This window comes from Triticum aestivum, chromosome 7A, assembly GCF_018294505.1.
Source record: "Triticum aestivum cultivar Chinese Spring chromosome 7A, IWGSC CS RefSeq v2.1, whole genome shotgun sequence".
NCBI classification, from domain to species: domain Eukaryota; kingdom Viridiplantae; phylum Streptophyta; class Magnoliopsida; order Poales; family Poaceae; genus Triticum; species Triticum aestivum.
Window position 1 is genome coordinate 390877998 of NC_057812.1, and position 19563 is coordinate 390897560.

Below are 19563 nucleotides of genomic sequence, written 5' to 3' on the forward strand. Positions count from 1 at the left end.
TTGCCAGGCTTCAGGTCGGACTTCATCTGCTCCAGCACCAACGCCGCCCACTCGTCGGTGAGCTTCGCGCAGGACCATGCATTGTCAGCCTGGGGCTTCTCCGTCGGCAGTGCCAAGCATGGGTGGACGCGCTTGGCACTCATCATGACCCATTTGGCCCTGAGGATGTCGGCCTTCTTCCCGGTGTTTGAGATCGAGTTAGCCTTGCCAGCCGCAATGAAATTGGCGCACCCGGAGATATAGCCCTCGCTGGCTCGGAGGAAGAAGAAGTGGCGCAGCAGGGCCACGGACCGCATCACGCCCAGATACACTTCACAGTAGTAGGCGAAGATGGACAAGAGAAGGATGGAGTTGGGATGGAGATGCAGCGCCTGCAACCCGTGGTGGTTGAGGACCTCATAGAAGAAATCAGAGAAGGGAGGAACCAACTCGGCAGTGATACTGCTCGTGAAGAAGGGGAAGAACGCGCTTCCCTCGGGCTCTGGCACGTCGGAGGCAACCCGGAGTTCTGTCTTCCCCCTTTCGTTACTCTCCCCCGCTGTCAGCACGCGCGTGGCGGCGAGGCCCTTCTCCAAGACGTTGGGCGAGTCAAGGGCCAGTTCGTACTAAGCCTTCGCCGCAGATGGCACAGGCGACAAGGCGGGCTTAACCCTCTGGGGCGCCATCGGTCGATGATACGGGAAAGGATGGGAGCGGATCTGAAGATTTCGGAAGCGGGGAGCAAGAAAGGGGATCTGAGCAAGGTGAAAGGAAGCAGTGAAGGCGAACGTTATCTACGCCAGCCTTTTGACAGTCGGGCAGTTGCCGAGGCAACATGGGGAAGCAGAGATGCCCACATCCAATCAACCTCCACGGGTCGACCGAGGCTGCAGGCTATTGGTGCTCGCGACGCTCCGCACTTGACCCTTGGCTTCACCTCGAAACCAAGCCCGTGCGCGCCTTGGGCCCGGGGGCTACTGTCGGCATTCTGGAAATGGGGCTCCCCAGACTTGCCTGCCTGCGGCCCACGGCGTGGCTTTGGTGGCAGGCCTATACGGCCCATCTTCATCAACAAGGAATCAAGACCCTCGCGAGGGGCCAAGCCTCGCGAGGCGGACAACACAAGACCTCCTCAGGAGCGGCCTCGCCATGCCGGCTCGCGAGGGGCGGAGAGTTCAAGGTCGGGCAAACCTCGCGAGGTTCTCATGATGTAAGCCATGACGATCGAGACCAGGCGGGCGCCAGCGCACGCAGCGTCCTTGTTTCATCTTTGGTGCTAAGGGGGCAAGCGTAGGCGCGGAGTACCAAGGCATCAAGCAAAGGTTCCCATATTGGTGCAACGAGACCAAGACCAGAAGGACAGCAAGACGGAGGTCACCATGGAGCCCAGGACGGCGTCACCAGCAGAACCTTTGGCAGGCTAAGACCACCTTTTGACAGGATAGCTTGTACTAGATGTCCCCTTTCAAATTGGTCGTTGTTGGCTCCCTTACCGCTCAATATTTGGGGAGAGGACCAGGGCCTCTATAAATAGGACTAGCCACCACCATACACAGGGGGACGAAGAAGGATCATCGAGGTCATCCCCAGCCACACAAGTGCGCCAAGCACAAGAACACCTGAACCTCAGGAGGCTGTTCTTCCCCATGTACTGTTCATCCTCAGCCCAAGAGGCAATCCACCACCACCACACTGGAGTAGGGTATTACAACACAATGGTGGCCCAAACTAGTTTATATATTGTGTCCTTTGTGTTGCGAGTTCATCGGGATAGTTCGTGAGATCTAGGCTAAGTTAGGACGCGGATCGATAGGGGGGAGATCTTTGCGCGCACCCCAGTGTTCGAACCTTAAGGGTTTTGCCAGAACCCGTCATCCGACAAAGATTGTTTTGTTCCCTCTGGTACCATCCCAAGTAAGTCATGCATGTACGAAGTATGCTATTGTTTGACAGGCTCGCTACCTCCATTCCATATGTATCTCCTAGTACACCAAGCCACTGATTGACTTGTTCAAGAAAAACAGAGTCTGTTCTAAGGTTAATCCTTTGGAATTCCACGCGTGGAGACTTCGATATCCTTGATGATGGTTCCTCAACTGAACTCGATAGTGTTTTATTATAAGACTTCTACATGGTCATGCTTGTCTTGGACAGTGTGTTCACATGTATGTAGAAGAACTAGCTCATGTTTTGGAGCTTACTACCATAGTACATTTCCCGAGAATCTCGCAATGTCATCTCGTCGATTGTGTTGCTACCTTTCTTTTCCAGACATGTTGTCTGAAATATCCTGACGCCAATCAAATCTGAATCTCAGGCACATATGATGGTTGGAACATTCCCAACATTCGCATTATGTCCCCATCTTGCACCACCATTGTGCCAAATTCCATGGGCTGCTCTTCTCAGTAATTGTTGTTCAGGATCATCTTTAATAGTGGTCCCACCATGGGTCCCATCCATTTTCGATGATAAGCAAAAATCAACCATTGTGTTGTCTTCAACAAGGTAGTTCACATCATCCATTCTAGTCTGAGTATGCCATTCTTTCGACCTCTTTCAAATGATTGATTGTGTTTTGCTTTAGGCTGGTATAGAGAGTTTCAACGATCTCTGTATCAAAAGTAATTCTTTTTGCCACTTAAGGGAATAATTCTACGAGTCACCTCCTCTAAGGTGCCCTATTAGGGAATCATGGCAGTTATTTCCTCACCATATTGAAACCATGCACCATCTTTTCAAGCGTGGAATTCTTGCATACCAAATTAAACCTTCGTCAGCATATCCTTACCATCATCTCTAGTGTGTGTTCTGTGTGTCAACTCAAGAGGTGTTCTAATGTCTCATTTCGTGAGTTCATTGTGAGTTGCTCGATCTTCGAGAAGATCAATTCTTGTAGGGTTTCCCGTTCTTTTGGTCATCATGTTGGATGAAGATCTCGAAAGCAAAGACGTCAAGATCAATTTGAATCAATGAATCAACATCTTCGAGAAGGGCAATTGGATCATGAAGATCGTGTTAGATCTATGTCCCCTTTGTCTTCTTACCACACGTCTTGAATCTCGGGACGAGATTCTTATTTAGTGGGGGTGAGTTGTCACAGCCCTAGAATTTGGTTGCACTTAGTTGCATAAGCATTCATGTCATCATGTTTAATTTCAAATGAATTTTAAATGGGGATGTTCAACCCTAGCATCAAATGGAATTCAAATAGGTTCAGCCTAAAAATATTTTTAATGATCCCAAAATGCCCTTAAAATGTTCATAATTTAGGGGAAAAGGTGAAAACCTTATCCTATGATGATGCATATTTTTCATTGGCATTTTAGGTCTTTGAATTAACTGACTACTTATTTGAATTGGAGTTGCAAAATGCTATAAGTAATATTATAGCTCCAATAATTTTGGAAAATATGGTGGGGCTCTGTAATAATCCATTTTGCATCCTCAAATTTTTTCCAGAATTTATAAGAAATGATTTGGTGTTAAACTAAATCGAAATAGACGCAAATAATTAGAAAACAAAAGCAAATTATAAAACAGAAGAGAGGGAGAGCCTACCTGGGCCTTACCTACTGCAGCAATTGGCCCAGTCCACCACAGCCCAGGCGCCAGTCGTCTCCTTCCTTTGCCAGGAGGACGACGGCGTGTCGCACGCACAGGAGGCGAAGCCACCTCCTGCTTCCACCTCCTGCTCCTTTTCCCCGTCCTCGACCGAGCGCCTGGTGACGCCCATGCTCCCCTGGTTCCTCCCCACCTCTTTGGGATCACTTTCCCCCTCCTCTGCTCTCTCCCTCGCACGCACCCGAGCGACCCCGTCGCCGTCGTCCACTGCAGCCGCGCCCACCGAGCCTCCCTCACCTATCTAGCATGTCCATAGGCTCCGCCTCATCACCACACGTCGACAAGCCAACGGCCATGACTGCGGGAGCCCTTCGTCACCGGCATCTTCGTCATCTTCAAGCTTCGGCATCGATGACCGCCGTCGTTGATTTGCTTGCTCCAGCTCCTCCCCGACCACACCGTGCTTTTCCACCGAATCGTGGTGAGCCGCTGACCCGTTCCCCTCTTCTCCCCATGTCATTTGCCCACTCTAGCTGTTGTTTCCGCTGGGCCCGAGAACGCACCACCGCTGCAAAGCTCGCCACCTTCACCACTGCAGCCCATCCCCGGCAGCTCCACGACCACCCCTGGACGCGCCGCACTGCGGGCATTTCAGAGAACCCATCCGCGCGGCCATCCATTGCCGGAAACTGCCGGCCGGCGAGCGCCACTGTGCCTGGATTAGCGTCAGTGTTAACCACCGACATGGTCGGCTTTGTTAGGGCCTAACCCCCCTGCTTAGTTTAGTTAATCACCATCACAGAAACTGATAGCCGGGCCCCACCTGTTTAATTAACCGGCTAAAGAAATTTGTTAGAATTAATCTAATTCCAGTGGAGCCACGCATTAGCATTGACCTTGCTGACGTGGCCTTTGACCGGGGCCACCTGTCTGAGACACAAGCCAATACTTTGACACTGACCAGTGGGACCCATGGGTCAAGTTTGACCTGGACAGCCCCGTTGACCTGCTAACGTCACAGTGACGTAGTGCTAACACAGTAATACATTTTCTGGATTTAAAATAAACCAGGAAATTCTACAAAATGTTATAAACTTCAGAAAATCATAGAAAATAAACTGTAACTCCAAATGAAATAATTTATATATGAAAAATTATTAGAAAAATCCAATCTATCCATCTGTACCATTTTCATGCATGTTGGAACAACTTATAGCTGCTGAATTGGACAAAACAAATGAATGGCATTTGAATATTAACATATGGAGTTTGAATTTGAACCAAGGGTTCAAACCAACTGCATTTAACCTATTGCTAGATGCATTAGCTCAAATCACATCATATTGCCATGTCATGATCATCCATCATATTGTGGCATCGCATTGATTGTGCTCATTCTCTGTTGCCGGTATTTGTCCCCTCTTAGTGGACGTTGTTCTGATGTTGTGATCATTGACACTGATGAAGAGCTATTACTATCTTTAGAAGTGCCAGGCTAGCAAAATCCCCTCGTTCATTCCGATACAATCCCACTCTCCCACTTCTGCTCTCTTTTACTGCATTAGGACAACAACGCTTCGACGGTTACATGTTGCGGTAGTTGAACCCCTTTCCTCTGCATGACCTGTCATTGCCACAATAAATAGATGAAACCCACTAGCATGAGTAGGAATTGTTTGAGCCCTGATGTGCCTACTCATTCATGCTTGTTGTCATGCCTGCTACTGCTTAGAGTTGAGTCAGGTCTGATTCATCGGGGATGAATTGGAATGTGGTGAACATGTCTTACTGTTGAGAGCTAAGTGTGTGAACACGATTTGGTTGAGGTAGAGGTGAGAGGCCATGTAGGAGTACATGGTGGGTTGTCTCATTGAAACTGTCCTTAGGAACTGAGTTCTGTGTTTGTGATCCATGAACAGTTACTACCACACATTGGGTTCCGGTAACTCGACCACTCTCGGCTTATTAATCGCCTCGATCTCTGTCCAGGAGTTGGAACTAGTTTATGGTGTTTGTAGGATATGTGTTGGGGGCCGTGCGTAGCACTGATCCTAGGGGTGGGCTATGATCCGGTAGAGACACGAGGCACGGTGTAACGAGATGCCCGTTTGGTGCCTCGGGAACCCTGCTCTCATTGTTTGGGGCCGTGAGCGAAACCCCGGCCGGATCTCCTTGCGGATGGAACCTGAATAGGCGATAAACGCAGTGACTTCTGGAGTCCTGCTAGCCAGCTACAGACCGGGTTAGCAGAGTCCTGTTAGCCCAGCTGCTACAGCCCGTATTCACTTGCTGATGACCGACATGTTCGTTGCTGGGTCATGTATGCCTGTCCATGTAAGTTAGTGCCACTTTGGGTTTACGACTAGTCATGTCAGCCCGGGTTCTCTGGCATACGGATGCTAGCGACACTATCATATACGTGAGCCAAAAGACGCAAACGGTCCCGGGCCAGGTAAGGTGGCACCCGTGGGAATACCGTGCGTGAGGCCGCAAAGTGATATGATGTGTTACATGCTAGATCTGTGTGACTTAGGATCCGGGTCCTGACAAGTTGGCCAAACAAAACCCAAGTATTGGAGAAGAAATACGAGGCTATAAGCAATCATGCATATAAGAGATCTAAGAAGACTCAAATAACTTTCATGGATAAAATGATAGGTCTGATCATAAACTCAAAGTTCATCGAATCCCAACAAACACACCACAAAAAGAGTTACATCATATGGATCTCCAAGAGACCATTGTATTGAGCATCAAAAGAGAGAGAGGAAGCCATCTAGCTACTAACTATGGACTCGTAGATCTACAAAATACTACTCACGCATCATCAGACAGGCACCAATGGATATGATGAACCCCTCCGTGAGGGTGTCTAGATTGGATCTGGTGGTTCTGGAACTTGCGATGGCTGGAATTGATTTTCGTCAACTCCCCGAGGGTTTCTGGAATATTGGGGTATTTATAGAGCAAAGAGGCGCGGGAGGCCACCGAGGTGGGCACAACCCACCAGGGCGCGCCTGGGCCTCCAGGCGCGCCTTGGTGTCTTGTGCTCACCTCAGGCTCCCTCTTCGTACTTCTATGGCCCACTGGAAGTCTTCTGGTCCAAAGAAATGTTGGGAAACGTAGCATGAAATTTCAAAAAAAAAATCCTATGCTCACGCACGATCTATCTAGGAGATGCATAGCAATGAGAGGGGGAGAGTGTGTCCACGTACCCTCGTAGACCGAAAGCGGAAGCTTTGACAACGCGATTGATATGTCACGAACGTATCTATAATTTTTGATTGTTCATGCTATTATATTATCAATCTTGGATGTTTTATAATCATTTTATATCATTTTTTGGTACTAACCTATTGACATAGTTCCAAGTGCCAGTTGCTATTTTTTGCATGTTTTTGACATCGCGGGAAATCAAAACCAAACAGAGTCCAAATGCAACGAAACTTTAGGGAGATTTTTTATGGACCAGAAGACACCCAATGGGCCAAGGCAGTACCTGGGGGTGCTCCGAGGGGAGCACAACCCACAGGGCATGCCAAGAAGCCCAGGCGCGCCCTGGTGGGTTGTGCCCACCTCGAGTGCCCCATAGACCGCCTCTTTGCTCTATAAATACCCCAATATTCCAGAAACCCCACGGGAGTCAACGAAAATCAATTCCAGCCGCCGCAGCATCCAAAACCACGAGATCCAATCTAGACACCATCACGGAGGGGTTCACCACTTCCATTGGTGCCTCTCTGATGATGCTTGAGTGGTTCTTTATAGACCTTCAGGTCCGTAGTTAGTAGCTAGATGGCTTCCTCTCTCTCGTTTGATTCTCAATACAATGGTCTCTTGGAGATCCATATGATGTAACTCTTTTTGCGGTGTGTTTGTTGGCATCGGATAAACTTTGAGTTTATGATCAGATCTATCTTTTTATATCCATGAAATTTATTTGAGTTTCTTTGATCTCTTATATGCATGATTGCTTATAGCCTCATATTTCTTCTCTGAGATTTGGGTTTTGTTTGGCCAACTTGATCTATTTATCTTGCAATGGGAAGAGGTGCTTTGTAGTGGGTTCAATCTTACGGTGCTTGATCCCAGTGACAGAAGGGGAACCGACACGTATGTATCGTTGCTACTAAGGATAAAACAATGGGGTCTATTTCTACATAGATAGATATTGTCTACATCATCTCATCGTTCTTATTGCATTACTCTGTTTCTCCATGAAGGTAACACACTAGATGCATGTTGGATAGCGGTCGATGTGGAGCAATAGTACTAGATGCCGGCAGGAGTCGGTCTACTAATCTTGGATGTGATGCCTATGTAATGATCATTGCCTGGATATCGTCATGATTATTTGAAGTTCTATCAATTGCCCAATGGTAATTTGTTTACCCACCGTTTGCTATTTCTCTCGAGAGATGCCACTAGTGAAACCTATGGCCCCCGGGTCTCTTTCTCATATTATTTGCCTTTGCGGTCTACATTTCCTTTTCTTTTATTTTCAGATCTATCAAACCAAAAATACCTTGCTACAATTTATTCTTATTTGTTTTATTTGGTGTTTGATCTATCAATCTACTTCAATTTTATTCACGTCTGTTTGCCTATCTTGGGGCGCCGCTACCCGAAAGGGATTGACAACCCCTTTTACACGTCGGGTTGCGAGTATTCGTTATTTGTGTGCATGTGTTGTTTATGCTGTGTTGCTTGGTTCTCCTACTGGTTCGATAACCTTGGTTTCATGACTCAGGGAAATACCTACCGCCGCTGTGCTGCATCATTCCTTCCTCTTTGGGGAAATATCGACGTAGCTTCAAGCGAAATCAAAAGGAATTTCTGGCGCCGTTGCCGAGGAGGATCTTCAACGTATACCAGGTTCCTAATCATAAATCTCAACTCCTTGCAATTTACATTATTTGCCATTTGCCTCTCATTTTCCTCTCCCCCACTTCACAAAAATTTGTCGTTTTATTCGCCCCTCTTTTTCGTTCGCCGTTTTCTTGTCGGTTCTGTTTTTGAGTGCAATCTTGTTGAGTAGTCATCATGACTCAAGAGAACGCCAAGTTGTGTGATTTCTCAAATACCAACAACAATGATTTTATCGGCACTCCGATTGGTCCTCCCGCCACTAGTGCGGAGTCTTGTGATATTAATACTGCTTTGCTGAATCTTGTTATGAACGATCAATTTTCCGGTACTCCTAATGAGGATGTCGCGTCCCATCTTAATACCTTCATAGAATTATGTGATATGCAAAAGAAAAAATATGTGGAGAATGATGTTGTGAAGTTGAAATTATTTCCATTTTCTTTGTGTGATTGTGCAAAAATTTGGTTCTCTTCTTTGCCTGGCATTAGTATCGATTCTTGGAATAAATGAAAGATGCTTTTATCACTAATTATTTTCCTCCTGCAAAAATCATTTCCCTTAGAACCCAGATCATGAATTTCAAGCAACTTGAACATGAGCACGTTGCACAGTCTTGGGAAACGATGAAAATGATGCTAAGGAATTCCCAACTCGTGGGTTAAATCTTTGGAAGATCATACAAAAAATTTATGTGGGATTGAATTTTGTTTCTCGTAATCTTTTAGATTCCATCGCGGATGGTACTTTTATGGAAATTACTTTGGGCGAAGCCACCAAATTTCTTGATAATATCATGGCAAATTATTCATAATGGCATACCGAAAGAGCTCCTACTAGTAAAAGTTAATTCGGTTGAAGAAATTTCTTCTTTGAGTGAAAAGGTTGATGCTTTTATGAAATCGGTTGCTAGTAAAAGTGATCCTATTGATTTTAATTACATGCCTTTGTCTACTTTGATTGAGCAAACTAGTGATGTCATAGATGTGAATTTTATCTCTCGAAATAATTTCAACAACAATGCCTATAGAGGTAATTTTAATCCTAGGCACTTTCCTAGTAATTGCTCTAATAATTGTGGTAATTCTTATGGAAATCAATCTTATAATAATAGGAACACCTCTGATCTTGAGAATAATATTAAGGAATTTATCAACACGGAAAAAGTTTTCAACACTGCCATAGAAGAAATGTTGAATAAGATTGATGATTTATCTAGAGGTGTTGATAGAATTGCTCATGATGTAGAAAATCTCAAGATGAAAATTTTTGTGCCTAAGGTTGAGAATCAATTAGATCTCTTTATGTTTGTATGGATGAAAGTAATAAAATAACTGCTATGCTTAGAGCTAAAAGAGAATTTTTAGAAAAAGCGTTTTCTAGTGATTGTTTTCACAAAAGTGATGAAGATCTTAAAATGATTGGTGTTTCTTATATTGATTCCTTGTTTAGTAAAGTTAGATTGATGAAAAAAGGGACTCAGGAAGAGTCAACTTTAATTAGAAGGCGTCCCGATAACTCGGAGGGTGAAAATCTTGTTGAGAAAATTGATAAAAGTGCATATGAAGAGATCAAAAATTTAACTAGTGATGTGCCCACTCTTTTGGATTACAAGGACTTTAATTATGATAGTTTCTCTTTGATTGATTGTATTTATTTGTTGCAATCCATGATAAATTGACCCCATGCTTCTGCACAAAATAAAGCTTTTACTAAACATATTATTTATGCTATGATGAAAGCTTTAGAAGAAAAGTTGGAATTAGAAGTTTCAATTCCTAGAAAATTGCATGATGAATGGGAACCTACTATAAAAGTCCATATTAAAATTATGAGTGCTTTTATTTGTGTGACTTTGGTGCTAGTGTTTCTACAATTCCGAAATCTTTATGTGATGTGCTGGGTCTTACCGGTATTGAAGAATGCTCTTTAAATTTGCACTTGGCGGATTCTACTATTAAAAAGCCCATGGGAATAATTAATGATGTTCTTATTCTTGCAAATAGGAATTGTGTGCCCATAGATTTTATTGTTCTTGATATAGATTGCAACCCGTCTTGTCCAATTATTCTTGGTAGACCGTTTTTACGCACTATCTGTGCCGTGATTGATATGAAAGAAGGCAATATTAAGTTCCAATTTCCTTTGAGGAAGGGTATCGAACAATTCCCTAGAACAAGAATTAGGCTACCATATGAATCAATCATGAGGGCATCTTATGGATCTCAAAACAAAAATGGCAAAACTTAGATCCTTGCTTTATGCCTAGCTAAGGGCGTAAAACTATAGCGCTCGTTGGGAGGCAACCTAGTGAATAAAATTTATTTTTGCTTTTTGCTATCTGTTCTTGAGTGTTTGCACAATTATGGTACTTTAATTATTGTGTTTTTTGTGTTTTAATTAGTGTTTGTGCCAAGTAAAGCCTTTAGGATCTTCTTGGGTGATAGTTGTTTGATCTTGCTGAAAAAACAGAAACTTTTGCACTTGCGAAAATAATTTTCATTTTTAACCAGAGAGCAATAAAATACCAATTCCTTTTGAGGTAGATTAATATACAAATTTCCCAGGTCTTCCTAATTTTTTAGAGTCTTTGGAGTTACATAATTATTCGAAATATCCAGATTGCTACAGACTGTTCTGTTTTTGACAGATTCTGTTTTATTTGCATTGTGTGCTTGTTTTGATGGCTCTATGGTTTTCTTTGATGATTTTTTGCCATAGAAAAGTTGAAATACAGTAGACATAATGCAAGAACAAAATATTAATTGGTTTACTACAGCACTTATAGTAGTGATTTATTTTCTTATACTAACATATCTGATGAAGGCTTTTGTTGAGTTTTGTGTGATTGAAGTTTTCAAGTTTTGGGTTATCTTACGATGGATGAAGGAATAAGGAGTAAGAAGAGCCTAAGCTTGGGGATGCCCTGGCATCCCAAGATATTATCCAAAAGAGAGCAAGCAACTAAGCTTGGGGATGCCCCCGAGTGGCATCCCCTCTTTCTTCTAACGACCATCGGTATTTTACTCGAAGCTATATTTTTATTCGTCACATATCATGTGTTTTGCTTGGACCGTCTTGTATGATATGAGTCTTTGCTTGTTTTATTTTATGTTTTATGTCTTGATTCCTTGCTGGACACACCTATTTGAGAGAGCCAAAATTATGTCATGACTTGTTAGAATTGCTCTCTATGCTTCACTTAAATTTTTATGAGCTATGGACTTGCTCTAGTGCTTCACTTATATCTTTTTGAGCATGATTTGCTTTAGTATTTTTGAAGAAATGCTCTCTTGCTTCACTTAGATTTATTTGAGAGTTAGTAAAATTTTCAATAAATTCTCTCTTGCTTCACTTAAATTAATTTGAGAGAAAGAAATATTTGTTTGAGATTATCAAAAGCAACACGTGAAAATTAGTCCCAAAGTGACAGATATCCCAGAAGGATATAATAAAAACTTTCATGAAGATCATTGGACAAAATAAACTTGATTCTTTGTAATAGTTTTGAGATGTGATGATGTGATATGTGAGTCATGTTGATGAGTAATTATGCTTTAGTAAGAATATTGGTGTTAAGGTTGGTGATTCCCTATACAAGCACGAAAGTCAATAATTATGCAATGAAATTATATCCTACTTGTGGTGCCTTATTCGGTGTTAATTATGCTTAATGCTCACTTATGAGATTATTCATTTCTTGGTTGGTCGCTTCTCAATCTTTTGCTAGCCTTCATTTTTCACTAAGTATGATCACTACTTGTGCATCCAAAAACCTTTAAACCAGTTTTGCCACATGAGTCCACTATAGCTACCTATATGCGGTATTCTTTTGCCATTCTAAGAAAATTTGTATGTGCCATCTGTAATTTTCAAAATAACTTCTCTTTTGTGTGTTTGTACCGCTCGCGGAGCGGTGAGGGGTGGCTAATATTTTCCATGCTAGATGTGTTATTCTCACGATGAGTGTTTATTCACTTGTCATTGCACGAGAATAAGGCAAAGGTATTAGGGATGCCCTCCCGAAATGAAAAATGAATTTACTTTATGTTGTCAAATAATAAATTCCTTGGAAAGTGTTGGTATCGAAGGCACCCATGGATATGGTTAGCCATGGAAAGTGAAAGTATGGTGGAAAAGGAATAAACTTTATTTTCTGTTTGGGAACCGCCTATGATATATCTAGCATGGAAAGTGTTGGGAACTCTAAGTTGTTTTCGTTGGTGGGAAGGACACACCTCCCAAAATGTTTTTATCTCTTACTTTTTCACTTTGAGCTCTAGCACCTCTACAAATCCCTACTCCCGTCTGCGAAGGGACCTTCTTTTACTTTATGCAATTTTTATTTTTGAATTTGAGTCTCCATCTTCACTTATAAAAGCACCAACTAGGAGGCACTATGATCGTACTTGAGTATTGACTGTAGTTAATATGCGAGTGTGTTTCATGAATGGATCAATGATTGAGCATGATCGGCTAGGGATAGCTTATTTTAGCGTTGATATTCCGAAAGACATGGGTGATTATTGATATGCTTGAGTATTTAAGTTATCATGTCAAAACTAGACTATTTCTTTAAACAAAATAAAAGTCCAAATGTCCATGCTATAAAGAAAATAAATATGATATGACATGTTAGGCAGCATTCCACATCAAAAAATTGTTTTTATCACTTACCTACTCGAGGACGAGCAGGAGTTAAGCTTGGGGATGCTGATATGTCTCCAACGTATCTATAATTTTTTATTGTTCCATGCTGTTACATTATCAATCTTGGATGTTTTATAATCATTTTATAGTCATTTTATATCATTTTTTGGTACTAACCTATTGACATAGTGCCAAGTGTTGTTTTTTGCATGTTTTTTACGTCGCAGGAAATCAATTCTAAACGGAGTCCAAATGCAACGAAACTATACGTAGATTCTTTATGGACCAGAAGACACCCAATGGGCCAAGGCAGCGCCTGGGGGTGCTCCGAGGGAAGCACAACCCACCAGGGCATGCCAGGAGGCCCAGGCGCGCCCTGGTGGGTTGTGACCACCTTGGGTGCCCCCCAGACCGCCTCTTTGCTCTATAAATACCCCAATATTCCAGAAACCCTAGGGGAGTCGACGAAAATCAATTCCAGCTGCCGCAGAGTCCAGAACCAACAGATCCAATCTGGACACCATCATGGAGGGGTTCACCACTTCCATTGGTGCCTCTCCAATGATGCTTGAGTAGTTATTTGTAGACCTTCGGGTCCGTAGTTAGTAGCTAGATGGCTTCCTCTCTCTTGTTTGATTCTCAATACAATGGTCTCTTGGAGATCCATATGATGTAACTCTTTTTGTGGTGTGTTTGTTGGGATCGGATAAACTTTCAGTTTATAATAAGATCTATCTTTTTATATCCATGAAAGTTATTTGAGTTTCTTTGATCTCTTATATGCATGATTGCTTATAGCCTCGTATTTCTTCTCCAATATTTGGGTTTTGTTTGGCCAACTTGATCTATTTATCTTGCAATGGGAAGAGGTGCTTTGTAGTGGGTTCGATCTTACGGTGCTTGATCCTAGTGACAGAAGGGGAACCGACACGTATGTATCGTTGCTGCTAAGGATAAAACGATGGGATCTATCTCTAAATAGATAGGTCTTGTCTACATCATGTCATCGTTCTTATTGCATTACTCCGTTTCTCCATGAACTTAATACAGTAGATGCATACTGGATAGAGTTCGATGTGTGGAGTAATAGTAGTAGATGCAGACAGGAGTCGGTCTACTAATCTTGGACATGATGCCTATGTAATGATCATTGCTTGGATATCGTCATGATTATTTGAAGTTCTATCAATTGCCCAACAGTAATTTTTTTACCCATTGTTTGTTATTTTTCTCGAGAGAAGCCACTAGTGAAACCTACGACCCCCGGGTCTCTTTCTCATATTATTTGCCTTTGCGATCTACTTTTCCTTTACTTTTATTTCATATCTATTAAACCAAAAATACAAAAATACCTTGCTGCAACTTATTCTTATTTATTTTATTTGGCGTTCGATCTATCAATCTACTACAATTTTATTCATGTCCGTTTGCCTATCTAGGGGCGCCGCTACCCGAAAGGGATTGACAACCCCTTTTACACTTCGGGTTGCGAGTATTTGTTATTTGTGTGCAGGTGTTGTTTACGTTGTGTTGCTTGGTTCTCCTACTGGTTCGATAACCTTGGTTTCATCACTTAGGGAAATACCTACCACCGTTGTGCTGCATCATCCCTTCCTCTTTAGGGAAATACTGACGTAGCTTCAAGCGATATCAGCGGTTGATGTAGTCGAACTTCTTCTAGATCCGACCGATCAAGCACCAAATGTATGGCACCTCCGAGTTCTACACACGTTCAGCTCGATGACGCCCCTCGTCCTCTTAATCCAGCAAAGGTGTTGGGGAAGAAGATGAGTTCCGTTAGCACGACAGCATGGTGACTGTGATGGTGAAGTGATATGTGTAGGGCTTTGCCTAAGCACTACGAAGATATGACCGGAGGCGTAAACTATGGAGGGGGCGCCGCACACGACTAAAAATTGTTGGTGTGTGTTCCAGGCGCCCCCTCCCCAAATATATATAGGTGGGAGGGGGAGGAGAGGCAGCCAGGGGCGCCCTAGGGTTGGCCACCGCCCCCTAGGGGCCTTGCCTTGCCCTGCGCCCCCCCCCCCCTTTCCATGTATGGATGAAGGGTAAGGAAAGAGGGGAGCGAGGGAAGGAACTGGGAATCCTAATCCACACTTTCCTTTCCCTTTCCCCCTTTACTTCTGCTCCTCCTATAGCCTCATAGGGTGCACCAGCCCCTTGTGGGCTGGTGTGTTCCTTCACAAGGCCCATATGGCCCATAGGATTGTCGGGGTACCCGAAACACCTTTCGGTGACCCGATAAGTACCCGATACCCTCTAGAACAGTTCCGGTGTTCGAATACCATCGTCCTATATATCAATATTTACCTCTCGACCATTTTGAGACTCCTCGTCATGTCCGTGATCTCATCCGTGACTCCGAACAACATTCGTTCACCTAATCACATAACTCATATAATACTAAATCGTCATCAAATGTTAAGCGTGCGGACCCTATGGGTTCGAGAACTATGTAGACATGACCGAGACACCTCTCTAGTCAATAACCAATAGCGGAACCTGGATTCTCATATTGGCTCCTACATATTCTACGAAGATCTTTACCGGTCAAACCGTTATGACAACATACGTTATTCCCTTTGTCATCGGTATGTTACTTGCCCGAGATTCGATCGTTGGTATCTTCATACCTAGTTCAATCTCGTTATCGGCAAGTCTCTTTACTTGTTCCATAATACATCATCCCATAACTAACTCATTAATCACTTTGCTTGCAAGGCTTCTTATGATGTGCATTACCGAGAGGGCCCAAAGATACCTTTCCGTTACTAAGTGACAAATCCTAATCTCGATCTATGCCAACCCAACAAACACCTTCGGAGATACCTGTAGAGCATCTTTGTAATCACCCAGTTACATTGTGATGTTTGATAGCACACAAGGCATTCCTCCAGTATCCGGGAGTTGCATAATCTCACAGTCGAAGGAATATGTATTGACATGAAGAAAGCAATAGCAATAAAACTGAACAATCAATATGTTATGCTAACAGATGGGTCTTGTCCATCACATCATTCTCCTAATGATGTGATCCCGTTCATCAAATGACAACACATGTATATGGTTAGGAAACTTAACCATCTTTGATTAACGAGCTAGTCTAGTAGAGGCTTCCTAGGGACACAGTGTTTTGTCTATGTACCCACACATGTATCAAGTTTCCGGTTAATACAATTCTAGCATGAATAATAAATATTTATCATAATAAAAGGAAATATAAAATAACAACTTTATTATTTCCTCTAGGGCATATTTCCTTCAAGAAAATCCATAAAAAGTTTCGCTCTGTTTGGACTCTGTTTCATATTGTTTTCATGTGATGTAAAAACATGCAGAAAACAACAACTGGCATTGGGCACTATGTCAATAGGTTAGTACCAAAAATGATATAAAACAATTATAAAATGATTGTAAAACATCCAAGAATGATAATATAACAACATGGAACAATAAAAAATTATAGATACATTGGAGACGTATCAGCATCCCCAAGCTTAATTCCCGCTCGTCCTCGAGTAGGTAAATGATAAAAAAAGAATTTTTGATGTGGAATGCTGCCTAAGATGCTCATCACATATTATTTTCTTTCTAGCATGGACATTTTGACTTCTATATGATTCAAAGCAATAATCAAGTTTTGACATGAGGACTTAAATACTCAATCATATCAACAAGCAACCATATCTTTCAAAATATCAACGCTAAAGCAAGTTATCCCTAGCCCATTATGCTCAATCATTGATCCATTCATGAAACACACTCGCATATTAGCTACACCCAATGCTCAAGTACGATCATAGTGCCCCCTAGTTGCTGCTTTATAAGAGGAGATGGAGACTCAAATAAAAAATAAAAAATGCGTAAAGTAAAAGAAAGGCCCTTCGCAGAGGGAAATAGGGATTTGTAGAGGTGCGAGAGCTCAAAGCTAAAAAGGTAGAGATAAAAACATTTTGGGAGGCATGCTCTTACTATCAACAAAAACGAACGAGTAGTTCCCAATACTTTCCATGCTAGATATATCATAGGCGGTTCCCAAACAGAAAATAAAGTTTATTCCTTTTTAAAATATACTTTGACTTTCCATGGCTAACCGTATTCACGGGTGCCTTCCATACCAACACTTTTCAAGGAATTTATTATTTGACAACATAAAGTAAATTCATTTTTCATTTCGGGACTGGGCATCCCTAATATCTTTGTCATAGTCTCACGCAATGACAAGTGAATAGACACTCATCGTGAGAATAACACATCTAACATGGAAATATATTAGCCACCCCCTACCGTTTCATGAGCGGTAGAAGCACACAAAGAGAAGTTTATTTTAAAAGTAGAGATGGCACATTCAAATTTGCTTTGAACGTCACGGAAATACCGCATATAGGTAGGTATGGTGGACTCATATGGCAAAACTGGTTTAAAGGATTTTGGATTCACAAGTAGTGATCATACTTAGTGAAAAATGAAGGCTAGCAAAAGATTGAGAAGCGACCAACTAAGAAACGGAAAATCTCATAAGCAAGCATTGAGCAAAATTAACACTGAATAATGCACCATAAGTAGGATGTAATTTCATTGCATAACTATTGACTTTTGTGCTTGCATAGGGAATCACAAACCTTAACACCAATATTCTTACTAAAGCATAATTACTCATCAACATGACTCACATATCACATCACCATATCTCAAAACTATTACAAGGAATCAAGTTTATTTTATCCAATGATCTTCATGAAAGTTTTTATTATATCCTCCTTGGCTATCTATCACTTTAGGACTAGTTTCGTATGTTGCTTTTAATAAGCTCAAACAAATATAAGTGAAGATCATGAGCATAATATTTCTTTCTCTCAAATTAATTTAAGTGAAGCAAGAGATAATATTGGGGTATTTATAGAGAAAAGATGTAGTGTGGGAGGCCAGGCGCGCCCTGGTGTCTTGTCCTCACCTCGGGCTCCTTCTTCGGTACTTATTTGGCCCACTTGATGTCTTCTGGTCCAAAAAATCCACAAAAAGTTTCGCTCTGTTTGGACTCCGTTTGACATTGATTTCCTACGATGTAAAAAACATGCAGAAAACATCAACTGGCACTGGGCACTATGTCAATAGGTTAGTACCAAAATGATATAAAATGATTGTAAAACATCCAAGAATGATAATATAACATCATGGAACAATCAAAAATTATAGATACGTTGGAGACGTATCAGTGCGCGCGGGGGTCCCGAGGGCACGATACACGCTCGTGCGCATGGGGTGCTATAGCGGCGAGGGCCCGTGGTCTGGAGGCCGTGCGCATGAGTGAGCGCGTCTCCATTACAGAAGGTTTCTGGGAGGCCCGTGGGCACGGGGCCGGGGAGGCCTGTGCGCACGGGGTCGCCTGGGACCAGCTGTAATCGTCTTGATGCGCTACTTCTCCTTCCTTGAGGCCTTGGGGTCCTTCTCCTATGCCCGTGGGATGTTCCATGGCTATTTTGGTGAGGTAGCATCCAGGTTCCATTCATATCCATATCTATCTCAAGTAGGAGTGAGTTCACCTTGGTTTCGATGGTGCGTGCTCGAGCTCTTGTCTTAGGTCCGTGGGGTGCTTGATGAGTTATAGTAGAGTCCATGGGGATGATGGAAGGATGCTCCGCATCAATGGGCCTTTGGTGGTTGTATATGGTGCAGCTCAACCGGAGTTCAAACCACTTCCTCACTGATCTTGTGAGAATCTGTGGGGATGAAAGGTTACCAATACTGGTGGGAGGAGATTTTAATATCATGAGGATAAAAGAAGAAAAGAATAATGACAACTTTGATGGAAGGTGGTCATTCATGTTTAATACGATTGCTGAGATCCTTAATCTGAGGGAGATCAAAATATCTGGTAGATAGTTGATACGTCTCCAACGTATCAATAATTTATGAAGTATTCATGCCATGTTTACAACAATTATATATGGCTTTGGTATGATTTGAATGGAACTAACCCGGGCTGATGTTGTTTTCAGCAGAACTGCCATGGTGTTGTTTTTTGTGCAGAAATAAAAGTTCTCCAAATGCAAGAAAACTTTTGATGTTTTTCTGGAACAAAAGAGGCTTGAAAGCTTCGTGGGAGGACTAGAAGGTGAAGGAGGTGGCCACTATCCACCAGGGCGTGCCAGAGGCCTCGGTCGTGTGCTGGTGGGTAGTGGGCCCCTCGAAGCCCATCTGGACATGAGACCGATGTCAAAAAATCCTATAAATATAGGAAACCCCTAGAAATAACCCTAGATCAGAAGTTCCGCTGCCGCAAGCCTCTCACTACAAAAAAATACACTTCCGTCATGATACGTGTTTGTCACAGTAGGTCACGTTTTCTGTCATGCATGTACATCCATGACGATTTTATGACAGAATTAAGATAGTCATACATGTGCTGTCGTAGAAGTGTTCCATGACATTACCAAAATTATCATCATGAAATGTCCACTTCCATGATGATAAATGGCGCGT